A 12,370-nucleotide genomic window follows, 5' to 3' on the forward strand; every position below is an offset into this window, starting at 1 on the left:
AAAAATTTCGGCAACATCTCCCCTGTACCGGTGACAATATGAGACATTCATACATACAAAATACATCAGCCACATACGGCTGGAATATACACACAACCACGCAGTTAATAATGCAACCCACACGGCTGAAACATAACACAACGGAAATCACAAAATAACGGACATGAAACGAACAAAACAACTAGCTGCGAGCCGGCTCAGCTTGACACAACATCATCAAACCAAATACAAGATAGCACAAGACAAAACTCCAAGTCCACATCAAACTATTACAATGTCAAGATCACAAATCAAACTGAAACCAGAAGATTGTCCTCGAATGTGACGTGGGAGTGGCGAACAGGACCTCCAAGTGACTCCATAAATCCTTTACCTGTTACCTGGTGAAATAAACCAGTTTATGGGATGGTGAGCACTAAGACTTAGCGGATAATAGACAGATAGTGCATGAACATAATAGAGTACTAGAGATACAAAGGTATACAGTATCGTAGGGAAAATAACAGATACTACAGTGATATCATAATAAGTGTCCATACCTGAAACCATATCCTAGGCTAGTAGTAGAAGGTCAGGTGTAACAAAGACCTGCTACAGTACTGTTCATAACTAAATGGGTAACATGTGAGGTATATACATATTATCAATAAACAAACCAGTGTCTAAACTCATATCTCAGGTATATATCTCAACCTATGTGAGCATATCAGCATAAGTAAGCAACAACCGTATAAGTAAGTAGCAACAACATAAGTAAGTAACAACAACAATAGGTATAATAATAATAGCGTATGCACGGATGGTCACTCCCGCCCACCCCTCTATACCACAACCCCTGTATGGTCGAGAGGTCGGGACAATGACAGACTGTACACCACTCCAGCTACTACTATTCTTGAGTGGCCGAGGGGACAGTTGCATAGTATCTAACTAGCTACATCTGCGGCGAGGGTCTCTGCTGCTCGCAACTCCAGCTATTACTACCCATGAGTGAGCGAGTGGGAGCATGTCAGGATAAGCGGCACACTCCAACTATCACTACCCAGGAGTGACCGAGTGTACGACCCTAGCCAACGACCCTCTCAACCATAAGGGAGACATGGTCGTCGGTATACATGCAATGACATGATGCGAAAAATATAGCAATCATCATATATATATAAACAGAAACCGGTATGCTACATGAATCCAGCATGCTCAATAAGAAACATGAATAAATAACAGTCAAAGCAAGTAAACATGGTATTTGGTATTAATATATCCAATATCTGGTGTCTGGTATCTGCTAAATATCATAGATAGCAACGAGAGACTGTATAGATACAAAAACGAGTAGCTCAAACATGAGTAGAAGTATCAAACGCAGGAACAATAAGAGTGAAGTCAAGATGAACACAGTAATTATCTGAACATTTAGCTCATGCACCAAGATCAATGTGCTGAAGAGATAAAAGCAAAAAATATCCACCTTTAATTGTAGATCGTGCTAGATAATGTCACGTCGAGATGTGTCTCCGACTAGTATCCTGCAACACAGAATACATAATAATACTAAGTTATATCATAAGCCAAATAGCTAATTCTAATTCTAATCCGATTAAGAAATCAACATTTTAATTCCCTTTACTGATCCAACACTACCTTCACAACAAATATAATCTTCTTCTGAATTAATCCTACTCATAAATGGACTAGTTCTAAGTTAATTTACAACACTCCTTTAGAAAGGAAACTATCCATTTATCCCACTGTAAATGGCCAATGCAATCCACACCACTACTCCTTCCATTTCTATCCAGAATTTCACAGCCCGCACAAGAGATGAAATCATCATGAAAATTCTTCTTAAAGCACATCAAATCTGTCAGAAATTACCATAGCCAACACAAGAGATCAAAACTCAATGGTTAGCCATTCTAATCACCACAACTCTATCCGGAAATACCACAACCAACACAAGATAACAAAGTTCAATAAATAGCTCATCCAAACCCCGTAGATCTGTTTAGAAATTCCACTCCAACTCAAGAACCACCAGCACATGAAACAAAAATCCAAACATCATCGAATTGAAATCTCCACTTCCGTAATTAAATCCAGCATTCAAAGGAGCATTCTGTCAGGCAATACAAAAGCATAAAACCTATCAACACTCGCAGATCTGTTCCAACAAATCAAAACCCTTACGAAAGAATGAAACCTATCAATAGGCGTCACATCATACCTTGCGGCCATAAGAGTGACAACGAAGGGCTCAGCAACTCCCTCCTTCCCACGGCGGCGCCGGCGATCGAATGTCGATCATGGTGGTCAACAACAACGAGATCGCGAGGGAGGGCACCGGCTGGATTGTGAAGAAGGAAAGGGTCGGCGAATCGGCTTGATGGAGACCGAGTGAGGGGGAGGGCGTTGGAGATCGGGAGGGGAGAGGAGAGCGACTCCGCACCGGCGGCGTCGGCCAGTAGGCAACGATGAAGAGGATGTTGGTGCAACATCCCTCAGGTCAAGGTTGACCTTGTTGACCAAGTCTGAGTCTTGGTTTGGGTTTCGATGTTTGACAATGCAAGGTTGATTGAAGAAGAGTCAAGTAGGTCAAGGATGACCGGATACTTGACTGGGAAGTCCTAACTCGGATGTTAGGCAGAAGGAAAGACCTAGTGAGTGAAGCTAGGCAGGAGGAAAATCCTGGTGAGTGAAGCCAGGTGAAAGACCTAGTGAGTGAAGCTAGGCAATTGGGAAAGTTCTAGTGAGTGAAGCTAGGCAAGAGAAATCCAGATGGGTCAAGGTTGACCAGACATCTGGTGAGAGTCCAAGTAGGTCAAAGAGATTGACCGGATACTTGACACGAGGAAGAAAAGTCCAAGTAGGTCCAAGGGAGTGACCGGATACTTGGCACGAAGAGAAAAGTCCAAGTGGGTCAAAGGGATTGACCGGACACTTGGTGGGGAGTCTTGGCAGGTCAAGGGAGTGACCAGATGCTAGGCATGATATACCAATAGGTCAAGGTTGACCGAATGTTGGATCAAGAGGAGGACTCCGAAGTTGAGAGATGCTCAACTTCCGAAGAAGAGGAAGTTCAAGAAGCTTCATCCTCAAAGGAGTGCAATCAAAAGAGCAAGGAAGGAGCATATTCCTTGTTTCATGTACAAGGGGATGAAGAAGAAGGTGAAGCCTCCACCTCTAGGATTGAGGGGGAGCAATCTTCATTGACACCGGAGCAAGAGCAAGAAGAATCCTCCACATCCGGGTCAAGAGAAGATGAGGATGAAGAAGCTTCCATCTCCGCAACTCAAGCAAAATCGAATGGAGGAATATCTTCCGATCAAGAGCAAGTTTCTACCTCCGGATCAAAAGGAGAAGATACCACCCCTACAAGCAAAGGTATGAACATTTCAATTAATAATAAAAATCATATCATGTGCTTTGAATCTAGGGAACATGGGCATTATAAAAATAAATGCCCTAAATTGGCTAAGAAGAAGGGCCAAGTGGCACAAAAGGGCAAGGTGAAGCCCAAGGAGACCATCCCCAATACAAAGAAGTGCAAGGAGCATATTATATGCTTCTCTTGCAATCAAAAGGGGCATTACCGAAGTCAATGCCCCAAGGGAAAGAAGATGGTCAAGGCTCAAGGAGGAAGCTCAATTCAAGGGGGAGCCTCCAAGGTAAAAAGAAAGGTAACTTTCATTGAGCCTATTCGCTTGCATAATGGTAAAAAGCATGCTAATTCAAGTTTATATCATTTTAATGCTATTTACCATGAAAATAGGAGACATGATAAAATTAAAGAAAATCATGTAGCTTATCATGCTAAGACTACCACACCTAGGATTAGGAAGATAGATAAAAATCTAGGCAATCACACTAAGAATCATAGTTATAAGCCTAGAAACAAAAATGCTCATGGGTGTAATGAAAAATCAAAATCTAAGGATTTAATGATAGAAAATCAAGTCTTGAGGTCAAGGCTTGATAAAATGGAAAAGACCCTAAAAAGGATGGAAAATATCCTAAAAGGCAAAATGAGCATAGCCTAGGTCTAGGAGCACAAAGGTCATCCAATGGCCATAGAGGTTTGGGATACAAACCTAAAATCAAAAGGGATGTACCTACTTACCATAGGGTTCCATATACCTATGGAACCAACCCTAAGTCTAGAGGTCAAGTCAAGGATATAAGGGAAGATATCCCTAGAAGTATCTTTGCAACCAAAGTGACTAAGACTTCTAAGAAGTCTAAGAAAGTCACTAACAAGGCCACAAGGGAGGCTATCCCTAGAGTTGACCTAGAAAATGTGACCAAGGCTTCTAAGAAGCCCAACAAGGTCACTAGGAAGGTATCTAGGGAAGTTATCCCTAGTGAGTACCTAGAGCATCCAAGGAGCACCAATAGGTGTTGGGTTCCTAGGAGCATCTTCTCTACCCCATAGATGGGCTAGAGAGTGTCAACTCCGATTAGAAGGGTAGTTAACCCAACTTTGAGGAAATTGACACTCAAGGAGCATTTTCAAGATTTATGTTAACCTTTGAAAATGAAATGGAATTATTATTTACTCCTTGAAAGAGTAAAATGTGCCTAATGGTGGAAAAATTGATTTTATCTTAAAATGGCATAAATTGGGAAAACCTAGAGAAATACCAAGTTAGGATTTTGGTATTCTCTTAGAAATTTAAGGCAATCCGGGCCTTGATTTATGTGATTACTCTTGAGGAAAAATGGAATATGCCAACATTTGAGGATATGCTTAATTTTTAAGTGGCATAAACAAATCAAGAGAAATAGAAATGTCAATTTAGGTTTTGGCATTTCTTTGAAGCATTTAGGGCAATCTAGGTTTAACATTTTAAGTTGAAACAAGTGATATATTTTGAGTTAGCTAAGTGGTTAAAGATACTTAGAAAGGTAATCTAGGTACATTTTATTTATGCTAAACCTTGCCATGATTGTTTACCCATTATATGCCATGGCATCATGTTTTATTTTTTTTCATTCATGTTTTATTATGAAAAATTCAAAAATACCATGTCATGACATTCATACATCATGTAGTTATAGGATATTTTCTTTTGAAAATTATTTCCTTTTGATGTATGCCATAACATAATCATGCATTAAGTTTAATTCCTTGTAATTAAGGACAAATGACATTTAACAACACTTATTAACAAGTGACATCCTAGATTGATGTCTAATATCTCTAAAATACCTAGATAGATATGCATGATCCCTAGAATAGGGCAAAACCAAAATCTCACATCTCACAAGGACTATAAGGTAACAATCTCCCCCTTTTTAATGTTTGACAATACCAACACTATCACTTACAATACCACATGTAAGTTAGGCTAATCTCATAGCCTAAACCTTCTTCATGCCACTAGGTAATGAATACATAAGTTAAGCCCTTCATTCTCCCCCTAAGAGAGCAAACTCCCTCTAGGTGATAAAAGCCTAACTTACTCCCTTTCAGAAGAGAGGCTCACGATCAAGGCAAAGGGAAAAAGAGGAAATCGAGAGGAGTGGGGTTCGGCAGAAGATAAGTGTGAGGAAAGCTTTAAGTACTTAGGTCTAATTTTATTAATACCTAAGTTGATTCCTCAAACAACTCCCAACTTAATAGGGATATCCAAACAGGCTTGCTCATAGCCCAATAATTGATCCCCGTAAATATGTCACACAGTATCCGTTTAAATTCCAGAACATCTCTAAATATTCCCAGAAAATCTAATAAGATTATTTCTCACACAACCTTATTATTTAATTATTATTTGGGTGTTGTATTTTATATTCAGAGCCCTGAAGTCAAGGGGGAGTAGAGCCCTAGAGGTGGTGGGGAATAGAGCTTTGGAGTCAGGATTGCTTGACCGACCGATCGTCTTTGATAGTTCAACTGGTACTTCACTCGAGTTGACCCAATTTAGAAATTGACTTCCACATCACCCGAAGCTTGACTTCCTGATCCTATGTGGGAGCTTCCTATATCCGTCATATCATAAATTTCCCCCTCTAGTCTAGTAGAAGGAGACCTGAGCTTGACTGACTAGATATTAGCAAAAATTAATTTACTAATTGGCTTAACTTGTAAGGCTGATGTCATCTTGATAAACTTGCCTTGGTATGATCGAGTGCCTTAAAACTAGGCAAGTCAGACTCCATAAATGTGTGATGATATGTGTGATGGCTCATCCACATTATGATTATCTTGTCCCATCTATCATAAATGTTGGCTTATATACAGTTGCCATGTTGCTCAACCATACCAAGGTTTCTTATTCGAGGCAGTTGTTGGGATTATGTCGATTCAACATTTTGATCGGATGGCTGACTTTGATAAGTTCAAATAGTACAAGGCTGATGTTTAAAAACGTCATGATAAAAGTATCAAGACACTACGTTCTGATCGTGGTGAAGAATACCTTTTAGGAGAGTTTAGGAGCTATTTATTAGAGGTCGAGATTCAATCCCAATTGTCTGCACTTGGTACACCCTAACAAAATGGTGTGGCGGAACGAAAGAATATGACTCTTATGGAAATGGTTAGATCAATGATGAGTTATTCAGAATTACCAAATTCGTTTTGAGGATATGCTCTGGAAACGGCAGCGTACATTCTGAACTTGATTCCTTCTAAGTCAGTATCCTCTACTCCTATAGAATTGTGGAATAAGCGTAAGCCTAGTTTAAAATACATTCGGATTTGGAGTAGTCCAGCACATATGCTGAAGGGAGACGCTGATAAGTTGGAATCACATACAGAAGTTTGCTTGTTCGTGTGATATCCTAATGGAAAGAAAGGTGGTTTGTTTTATAGTCCTAAATCAGAAGGTCATTGTTAGCACCAATGTCTGATTTTTAGAAGAGGACTATGTAATGAACCACAAGCGCATGAGTAAAATTGTTCTTGAGAAAATAAGAGAGGACACTTCTACTTTAGTACCAATGGTACAAGATGAGATACCACAAATAACTGCAACACGTGTCACAAATGATGCACAATTACAGGTAGTGCCTCGTCGTAGTGGGAGGGTTGTTAGGCAACCTGATAGATTCATGTTTTTGGGAGAGTCTTCGGACTTGATCCCTGGTGAACATGAAGTTGATCCCTAGATATATGATGAAGCACTCCAAGATAAAGATGCAGCATCTTGGGAAAGTGCAATGAACTCTGAAATAAAATCTTTATATTCTAATCAGGTCTGGGAGCTTGTAGAACCACTAAATGGTGTAAAAACCATTGGATGTAGATGAGTCTACAAAAGAAAAAGAGGAACAGACGGGAAGGTAGAAACCTTTAAAGCGAGGCTTGTTGTGAAGGGGTATACTTGGAAAGAGGAAATCGATTATGAGGAAACTTTTTTGTCGGTAGTCATGCTCAAGTCTATCCGGATTCTTTTATTTATTGCTGCTCATATGGATTATCAGGTTTGGCAAATGGATGTCAAGACAATTTCCCTTAACGGAAGTTTTGAATAAAACATTTATATGAAGCAACCAAAGGGATTCATTGCGAAGGGCAAAGAGCATCTTGTATTTAAGCTCAATCGGTCCATTTATGGATTGAAGCAAGCTTCAAGATCTTGGAACATCCAGTTTGATGAAGTGATCCAATCTTATGGATTCATTCAGTGTCCGGATGAGTTGTGTATACAAGAAAAGTGACAGAAATGTGGTGATATTTCTTGTACTATACGTAGATGATATTTTGCTCGTTGGCAACAATGTCACAGTGTTGTCAGACGTAAGGGTATGGTTATCTAAGCAGTTTGATATAAATGACTTGGGAGAATGTGGACATATTCTTGGGATCAAAGTAATAAGGGATCGCAAGAAAAGGATGTTGTGCTTATCCCAAGCTTCATACATCGATACTATCCTAGCTCGTTTTAGCATACAAAACTCCAAGAAAGGTTTTCTACTTGATCCGGCGGTTAGAACAGGGAACCCCCATTCTGAGATGCCAATGTCACGCGGGAGTCAAAAGGCCAGGTGGTCGACTGGAGAAGGATGAGCCGACCTCCCAGCCGGCCGACCGATGAACAGCCGATGGCAAAAGTCGCCCCGACAGAAGTCGGGGTTCCGACGCTCAATATAACAGTAGCAAAGAGCCGAGCTGAAGGCCTAAGAGAAGGTGATATACTGCTAAACAGTCCCTACATAGCACCCTATCGAAAATATCCCTAGCATATTGAGGCCAAGGGCTGGTCGGACGGACGCGATGTGAGTGCCGTCCGGCCGGCGCGTAAGTTGAGGGCTGGCCGGACGGCACCCCCCTTCCGGCCGGCCTGCTGGACGCCCCGGCCTGTGTTAGGTATTGAAGGACAAGAACATCTTATGACAACTGTCAAGTCCTATGGCTAGGCCATACTCCAAGTCTGACAACGAGGTGTTCTGTTGTCCCATCGAAGACATGCGTGGACTGCAGCAGTATGGCGTCAGGTAAGCCTTCTGACAAACACATACCGAGGTATGTGCTACGGACATGTAGGCGCCTCGGTGGACGTGTAGGAGCTCTTTCACCGCTCTATATAAAGAGCCTCATACTTCGCCGGAGGTACGCGATATACAACTTTGGAGCCACTTTCCTCACTACTTGCTTGCCTGACTTGAGCGTTGGAGGGTCGCCGCCGGGAATCCCTTCCCGGCCCGACTTCTGTGCAGGTGAGCCGGAGGTTCGTGCCACCAGTCGAAGACCCACGTCAGCAAATCGGAGAGTGCCGCGTGCCCAGCGTCCGTTGAGTCAGCGTTCGGACAGGATCAAATTGGCGCCGTCTGTGGGAACGCTCCTGCATCCGAACGGAAACAATGGACGAGGCTGGACGACAACACACGGTGATGCTTTCCACGGAGGAACTCGACGCTCTGATCGAGTTGAGGGCCGCCAAGCTCGTGGAACAAAAACAGAAAGCAACAGCCGAGCGGCCAGAGCAGCAAGCAACGTCAGCGTCTGGCGGCCGAGCGGAAGCACCACCTGCCACTGTTGCATTTCATCGGGCTCTATTTCGCACCCCCGAAGCCGCACCCACTCATAGAGATCGGGGATCTTCTTCTGATGAGATGCCGAGATGAGATGACAGAAAAGGAAAAGCCCCTCGAGTGGACTCATCGCCCGAGCGGATTAATCGCCAATTTTCAGAGGCTATCCTACGAGACCCTCTGCCCAAGCACTACGTGCCTCCGACGATCGGCGAATACAACGGAACCACCGATCCGGATGATCATTTAGGCAAGTTTGATAACATGGCGACCCTGCATCAATATACAGATGGGGTGAAGTGTCGGGTTTTCCTCACCACCCTATCTGGATCGGCTCAACGTTGGTTTCGGAGGCTACCGGACGGATCCATCACAAGCTTTAAGGACTTCCGAACGGCCTTTCTCCATCATTTTGCAAGCAGTCGGCGCTATCAAAAAACCAGCGTTAGTCTGTTCGCCATCAAACAAGAAGCCTGTGAATCTCTCCGAGCTTACATCCAGCGGTTCAACAAAGTGACCATGGATATTCCAACGACCACCTCGGAGACCATGATGAATGCCTTCACACAAGGCCTAGTGGATGGGGATTTCTTCCGATCGCTCATCCGAAAGCCGCCCCGAGACTACGACCACATGCTACACCGGGCTAACGAATACATCAACGTGGAGGAAGCGCAAGCGGCCAGGAAAAAAGAAACTCCAACCGAGCGGGCTCCTCCTGCTGAGCGGAAACAGCACGCCGCTCATCAATCGCCCAGAGGACTGAGGGCCGAAGTAATCCGCTCTCCCCATGCCAGGACCCACGTGCAAGAGGTAGCTGCCCCCCGGCCAAAGCCAAAGAAGAAATGGACCCCGATGTTCTGCTCCTTCCACCGGACGGATACGCACAACACAAGGGATTGTCAAAGTCTTCCCTTCGTGGCTCATCCCGTGCCCCGGAATGGCAGCCGACGGTCTCCCTCAGTCGATAGGCGACAGAGAACTAATGAAGCCGATCAGACGCGAGCTGATAGGCGACAGCAATAGACTCCCGATCGGCATCATTCTCCAAGGCAGGGGAATCGCCGAGCGTCAAGAGAACGGTCCCGACCGTCCGCTCGGGAAGAAGAAAATAGAAGCAATACTTCCCGAGGCGAGATCAACATCATAGCTGGTGGGCCGACCGGAGGAGACTCCAACCGAGCCAGAAAGGTGAGAGTCCGGCAGCTCCAGATCCATGCAGTCGGTTGTAGCCGAGAACGAGCGGAGGGACCCGAAATCAGTTTTGTGCCCAGGGACTTGGAAGGAGTTGAAGTGCCCCACGACGACGCCCTGCTCATCAAAGCGGTAATAGCCAACTATACTATTCACCGCGTATTTATTGACATAGGAAGCTCGGTCAACATCATATTTAAGAAGGCGTTCGATCAACTACAAATTGACCGAGCCGAGCTGCTGCCCATGACAACCCCGCTCTATGGGTTTACGGGCAATGAAGTCCTGCCGGTCGGGCAAATCCGGCTAGCCATCTCATTGGGAGAAGAGTCGCTCAGGAGGACGCGGACAGCGAACTTCGTGGTGGTGGACTCTCCCTCATCCTATAACGTCATTTTGGGACGACCGGCGCTCAGCGAGTTCCGGGCGGCCGTCTCAACCTTCCACCAGAAGATCAAGTTCCCCGTCGAAGACAAAATGGGAGAGGTACGGGGAGACCAATTGACAGCTCGGCGATGCTACATTGAAATGGTCCGAGCAGAAGCAAGTGCCGCTCGGAAATCGCCACGGATCGAGGTGAATGCTATAACTGAAAAGCCTCCCTCTTTAGTTTACGAAGAAAAGGAGGAAGTGCAAATACACCCGACCCGATCGGAGGCCACGACATTCATCGCGTCCGATTTAGAGGCAAATCAGAAAGAGGAGGTGATCCAATGCCTCAGAAGAAACCATGATGTCTTCGTCTGGTCGACACATGAGCTGCCCGGAATTTCGCCGAGCATAGCGCAGCACGAGTTGCATGTCCGACCGGACGCTCGGCCAGTCAAGCAGAGAAAAAGAGATTTCAGCGCCGAGCAGAACGCCATCATCCGGGCAGAGGTGGAGAGGCTTCTGGAAGCCGGCCATATACGCGATGTGCAGTTCCCTAGCTGGCTGGCGAACGTAGTGTTAGTCTCCAAGCCGGGCAACAAGTGGAGAGTATGCATAGATTTTCGGGATCTCAACAAAGCCTGCCCGAAATACTTTTATCCTCTGCCCCGGATAGATCAGCTAGTGGACTCTACGGTCGGCTGCGAATTAATATGTATGCTCGACGCCTATCAGGGATATCATCAAGTGCCGCTCGCCCGGGAAGATCAAGAAAAAGTCAGCTTCGTGACGGCCGACGGCACCTATTGTTATAATGTGATGTCATTCGGATTGAAGAATGCAGGAGCCACATATCAACGCTTGATGAATAAAGTATTCAGAGAGCAGATCGGGCGAAATCTGGAAGTGTACGTGGACGACATTCTCATCAAGTCCGTCCGAGCGGCCGATCTCTTCAAAGACATGGAGGAAACCTTCCGAACGCTGCGTAAATATGGAATCAAGCTAAATCCCCAGAAGTGCCTGTTCGGAGCAAAAGGAGGGTGTTTTCTGGGGTACATAGTGACCGAGCGGGGAATCGAAACAAATCCCAGCAAGGTGAAAGCTCTACAAGACATGTCGCCTCTAAGAAATACAAGGGAAGTGCAACGTTTGACCGGTCGGATAACTGCTCTGTCCAGATTCATCTCCAAAACTGCCGGCCGGAGCCTCCCTTTCTTCAAAATCTTGCGCAAGGCCACTAAGTTTCACTGGGATGAAGAATGCGATTGGGCGTTCGAAGACTTAAAGGCATATCTGAACTCTCTCCCGGTATTGGCCAAGCCGACTGCGGGTGAGCCACTTTATATGTACTTGTCTTCAACCAAGCAAGCAATTGGCTCGGCACTAGTAAGGGCTAGCGGAGAAGAACCTGTGTATTTCCTTAATCATATTTTAAAAGATGCTGAATCTCGCTACACTGGTCTCGAGAAGCTGGCTTTCGCTCTGGTCCTAGCCGCTCGGCGCCTACGTCCATACTTCCTAGCGCATACGATCATTGTCAAAACCAATAGCCCGCTCGGGCGTGTATTATTGAATCCAGAAGCGTCAGGGCGGCTCATCAAATGGACGACGGAGTTAAGTGAATTTGACATCCAATACCAGCCCCGCTCGGCAATCAAAGCACAGTCCTTGGCTGATTTTGTGACTGAAGTGCAGAATTCAGAGCCGGAAGCTATGTGGAGAATATTTGTGGACGGATCCTCCACTCAGCTCGGAAGCGGGATTGGAATACTGCTACTCTCCCCTCAAGAAGAAAGGATGCACTTATCCGTCCGGCTGGATTATAAAGCCA

Source organism: Zingiber officinale, chromosome 10B (genome assembly GCF_018446385.1).
Source record: "Zingiber officinale cultivar Zhangliang chromosome 10B, Zo_v1.1, whole genome shotgun sequence".
NCBI classification, from domain to species: domain Eukaryota; kingdom Viridiplantae; phylum Streptophyta; class Magnoliopsida; order Zingiberales; family Zingiberaceae; genus Zingiber; species Zingiber officinale.